The sequence below is a fragment of the Lactuca virosa genome, chromosome 5 (genome assembly GCF_052849685.1).
Source record: "Lactuca virosa cultivar CGN04683 chromosome 5, Lactuca_virosa_CGN04683_v6, whole genome shotgun sequence".
In the NCBI taxonomy this organism is placed as follows: Eukaryota; Viridiplantae; Streptophyta; class Magnoliopsida; order Asterales; family Asteraceae; genus Lactuca; species Lactuca virosa.
In genome coordinates this window covers 142,072,930-142,078,929 of record NC_136430.1, presented here as the reverse complement: position 1 = coordinate 142,078,929, position 6,000 = coordinate 142,072,930, and positions in this window count along the sequence as shown.

Below are 6,000 nucleotides of genomic sequence, written 5' to 3'. Positions count from 1 at the left end.
TTCTACACCTTCAAAATAAGACTCTGAATGAGAGCAACTGCCAATGATCTTCTTATCTCCAGATCACTTTCATGGTCCAAGTCTGTCAATCCAACCAAGTTCATATGTCGTGCATTTGCACCATACACCAGAAAAACATCAAGCGTTCCCTTCAAGTGTTGCAAGATCCACTTGACCACTTCCCAATGAGATTTTCCTCGATTGCCTCGAACCACCAAAGAAGAACCAACAAGTTTGGACTGATCACAATAGAACGACCGCAAGACTTTCTCAAAGTAATGAGATATGTATAACCATCCATCTCTTCTATAACTCTGTATCTCTATCCTTGCTATCTTCTTTTCAGCTCCTAAATCGTTAATCACAAACTCATTCTCCAGAAGTTTCGTCAAGTTTTCTTTCCCGACATCAACATCACCAGACACGCCTTCCCCGGTTTGAATAAGGGATTCCTCATGTCTATGCTGTTTCATGCCACCCTTCTGTTTCTCATTTATCACAAAACTATGTGGGGTTTCTGTTTCAAACTCCACCTTCTGGCTAGCATACCGATTGTTTCTCGCAACACTTGTACCACCTCTTCTTTGGTTACACATGGCAGATTCAAAGGTCACATCTCTGCTAATAACAAAATTTGGAGTTTGTTCTTTTGTACACCACAGACGATGACCTTTCCCTCCAGATATATATCCTAGAAATATGCACTTCGTTTCCCTGTGCCCAGTATACCATCATTCACACGAGAATAAGTAGAGGATCCAAACATTCATAAACAAGTGTTCTCAGAGGGTTTCCCAGACCACACCTCCTGAGGAGTCTTGCAATCAATTGAAACTGATGGAGATCTATTCGACCGATAGCAAGCAGTATTAACTGGTTCCGCGCATAATTGCTCAGATAAATCAGCAGATAACCTCATGCACTGAGCATGCTCAACCGGTGTTTGGTTCATTCGTTCTACCACTCCGATTTGCTGTGATGTTAGCCGTATAGTACAATGCTTCACTGTACTTTCTGTTTTGTAGAAGTTGTCAAACGAAGCCTAGCAGAACTCCAACCTATTTTCAATTCTGAGTGACCTGACATGGTTCCTAGTCTATTTTTCAACCATTGTCTTCCACTCCTTGAACCTCCCAAACACTTCATCGTGGTCCTTTGTCTTCAGAAAATACACCCAGGTCTTCCTTGAGTAATCATTGATAAAAGTCACAAAGTATTGACATCTACCATTAGACTTCACAGGAGAGGGACCCCATAGATCTGAGTGAACACACTCAAGAATCTCCTTGCTTGAGTGTTGAACCGAATTGAACTGTACCATGCTTTGTATCTCTTGAACACAAACTTCACCAGGTCCAGGTTTTGCAGTTGCATCTCCACCAAACAGCCCCTTCTCATTTACATGTCCCAAATTATGATGCCATAAATTTCTTTCATCATCATACTGATGCAAGGATTGGGATACAATCACCGTTCCCCCAATCCTACAACCATCCAGAATATAAATCCCATGAGGATTCATCCTTCCCTTCATAACTACAAAAGCACCCTTCGAGACTCTTAACCATCCATCCTCTCCATAATATTTCAATCCATCCTTCGCTAAAGTACCAAGAGAAATCAAATTCCTTTGTAGTTCCGGGACGAACTAGCACTCTAGTTTCCTGACCATACCATTATGTATCTTGATTTGCACCGTGCCACTGCCCTTGATACTGCTCACCCAATCATCACCCATCTTGGCTGTTTCATTCCACTCTTTAAAGGAGTCGAACCAGTTGCGATTGCATGTCTTATGGTAGGATGCTCAAGAGTCCAAGACCCAATCATCAACATAACTAGATGTACAAACTGTCAAAACTTCACCATCATCCCCTTCATTAGAATTTCCTTGAACCACAACAACAATTTTATTGCTTGGTCCATCACCATTATTCCCTTTCTTCAACAATGGACAATCTCTTCTAAAGTGCTCATTTTCCTTGAAGTTACAACATTTGATGTTGGCTTTAGATTCAGAACATGACTTCCCTTTGTTACCTCCACCTCTATCTGATGTTCTTCCTCAGCCTACAAACAAACCAGATTTGGAAACTTCTTCTCCAACTGAAACTTTTCTCTTCAGTTCCTTGTACATCGAAGAATCCTTCACATCATGCACAGTGATATTTGTCCTACCATACAACATGGTGTCAACGAAATTCTAATAAGAATTTGGCAGCAAACATAAAAGGATAAATGCTTGATCTTCATCTTCAATCTTTATATTCACACCTTGTAGGTCCACGATGATCCTATTGAAGGTGTCCAGATGATCCTTCACTTGGGGGTTTTCTGACATCCTAAGAGTATACAAACGTTGCTTTTGATAGAACATGTTCGTCAGAGAAATGTTCTGATATTTTTCACAGAATTTCTCCCAATGCTTTGATGCACTCGTTTAATTCACGAGTTCTATTAGTACTTCGTCTATCAAACTCAATAGAATAACGCCATGCGCTTGTTAGGGCCATGATCTTGGAATTACATTCAGGATCCTGAAACCTCAGGATCCTCAAAAATATTTCAGGATCCTGACTATGATTTATTCTCCTAACGTTTATTACGGTTATGTGCTTTGTTATTTTTCTCACATGTGCAGAAATAGTTAGCCAAAGACTTATTCTTAATGAATAGTCACCGTGACCGTGCAAAAGACCCGGGAGACTAAGTCAAATAACGTCTATAAGTTGATCTCGGAGGATCCCAGAACTGGCGGTGTTCTTGTTATTAGCTTTAGACTATAAAAACACCTTTATTCATCACACTACACACGACACTTAGCATAACTATGATAGTTATACTTGTTTTTCATACATTCATCTCTGTAATTAACATTTTCAATTAATAAAACTATCAAGGCAGGTGATCATTATCACCTCCCATGGTTTTGTGCTGGAGATCCTAGCAAGGATCAAGCACTTTCCTTGTAAATCAGTCGTGTTATCTTGATCATCGTTTCATATTCTTTTTACCTTGAACACCATAGCCTCTCATACAATTTGGTTGATTATTGATCGTTCATTTTTTGACCAAAACAATTTGGCGCCCATCGTGGGGCCGTGGTGTTTAAAATACTTTGAAAAATCATGTCTACACAATTCACACTGTCCTCTTCCTCAATTCATCCTATTTCCTCAAACAACCTTCCACCACCTCCTGCCGGAGCTCCCAAGAAAATCTCAGAAGCACCGCAGAAAAACACCTCTCCGGTCGTTACCGCAGCACTCCAGGATCCTCCTGTGCTGATTTCCAACAAAGAAATCTTCGTTATGATGAAGAGACTAGAACGACAAGTCTCCTAGTAGTAGGAAGATAACATGACAATTTCAAGGCAATGGAGAGAATGAGGACAAAAATCCACAAACCTCAGGAAGCAACACCCTCGGTCAGTCAACCCAAGATCCTAAACTTTGACAATATAGGATCCTTAGTGATTCACCACGAGATAGGATCCTCAACACCGGCCTCTGTTTCCGCCTGGGGCGCGACGCCAAGAGAACAAGCCCGTACCAACCAGGATCCCAATGAAACCTTTGTTATTCCCAATAACAAAGATCCTGGTAACCCCTTCAATAATGTTGGATATAAAAGATTGCGTCATTGGGATTTTTGTTTTATTCCATTATGTATATGGTTTTGGGTCTGTCCAACCGTCATTTATTAGGGTTATAGGATCTATATATAGTGCATGCATGCACCGTGTATTGGCTAGTCGTTGATTTCATTATTGTAACCCTACCACACCTCTACAGTAGCAATTCTTAATAGAGGTCTTCTGAGGTTGTGGCTTATTAATCATTCGATATCAGTTTGATTCATCTTGTGTTCTTATTTGCTTTGTGTTCATGTGTTGCTTGTTAAGAATCTTATCGATCTTAAAGAGTTTTAGTCTCATCAATTGGTATCAGAGCAGGAGGCGGTGTAAATAATACACATCTTTTCTGTTAGAAGAAAATCTTTAGGGTTTCCGCTTTTATCGAATTCATTGGAGCCGTCATCACTTTATTGACGCTGTTCCTAGATCTCGATATTACCCTAACTCAATCTTTACAAGTCTGATTCTTGACAGGTACGCAGATCAAATCATCATGTCTCTCGACGAATCTCAAAACAATCCCATCAACATCTCTAACAGCATTGGCTCGACCACAAGGATTCTGATCCTATACATTCATGAATATGAGGTATGGGGTCTTCATTTTGAAGAATATGTTCTCGGTTCAGAGGATAATGGATACTTGATCTAGGAGGCTATTACTATGGGTCCTTTCGTTTACTCAGGAACCAACAGAACCATCAAGACACAGAAAGAGTACAACCAGCTAATGGTAGATGTGAAAGAAGTCCCTCAAGACGAGAAGGACAAACTGATTAGCAATATAAAAGCAATGAGGATGATCAGATTCGCTTTACAATCTGATACCTTTCGTCTGGTGAGCACATGTACTACCACAAAGGAAATCTGGGTAAGGCTTAAGGAGTTATATTCCACCGATGAGGACTGTCTTATTCAAACAAAAGCCTGAGGAAAGTCTTATTCAAACATTTAATCATTATAACCATCTTCTCAGTAAGATGATTAAGCATGGAATTGGCAGAGAGGTGATCGAGCAGAAGGTCACTTTCATGAATGACCTAAGACCCGAATGGATGGCGGTGGTTTCAACTGTTAAAGCACATGAACAGTTCAAGTCTTACTCGTTGGCAAAGCTCGTAGGAATTCTCAAGTCACATGAAAGTGTTGTGACAAAAGACTCAAAAGTTGTTTCTAGTTTGGGCTCTTTGGCACTTGTGGCTAAAGGTAAATCCATGAACGATGAAGAACCTGTGACTGATCTCTCAGAATGTGATCTTACTAGTGAGGAGTGTGCTCTGATGGTGTCTAACCCCATGCAGTTTGCAAGGAAGAAATTCCCTTCTGCCAAGAACCGAAATTGGCAAGGGAATTATAGCTCCGAGAAGGCGAAGGAAGAGAACAAAAACACTTCTCAGAAGGAAGAAGAGAAGAAAGAAGAAAAGCTAGTTGGTAACTCTGGGTATGACTGCTACTACTGTCGTGGGCAGAATCATTTGGCGAAGGACTGCATGTTACGAAAGCTAAATGAGAAGAAAGAGGGATAAGATGATGAAGCTTACTTCAAGCGTAAGCTGGAGGAAATCCAGAAGAAGAAAACTAATGATAAATCTATGCCTGATTTGATTGTGCAAGAAGATGTAGCAGAGAACGAGTTCGGTGGAGTAGAAGTTTTGTCTACTGACTCGGAAGATGAAGAAGTTCGCAAGCCCACACATGGAAGGGCATTTGCTACGAAGGAAGCTGGCAAATGTTTGATGGTAACAACTGGTGTGTCACAAATGAGAGGCTACACAACAGATGGCCGGTGTGAAGAAGAGAAGGAGAGGGAAGACAAATGCTTTACCGCAAAACCAGTCGGAGAGAAGATCAATGAGTGTGATCAGTTGATCAAGAAGGTAAATTCCATCCTTGAATCTCTTAAAATACCCGTATCTAACTATGAAAAAGAATTAAATGATTTAAAATTCACCTTCTCTAGTTTAAGTGGTAGCCTAAAACAAACTCGCCTCACGAATTCTAACCTAACTAATCAAATTAGCAGGGTGTCTTCCAAGAGTGAGGAGCGAAGTATGTGGATAGAGAAGAAGAAATTAGAGTTGGTTAGGGCAAGAGATGAATTGATTTATTTGCAACATGACAATTTAAAGTTTTTGGAACAAAGGAATATTTTTTGCTTAATTGCTAAACGCCTTTATTCCAATATTACTCAGTTGTAGTTAAATTGTGAGATTGGCGATAAAATTCACAAAATGATTTTTCCTTTCCTTGAATTAAAGGAAGACGAAATAGATGTTGATTGCTATAAATGTGAATCAATTGTCTCATCAGAAGAAACCTCTAAAGCCTACAGAATTGGACTGGACAAAATTGAGTCATTTATT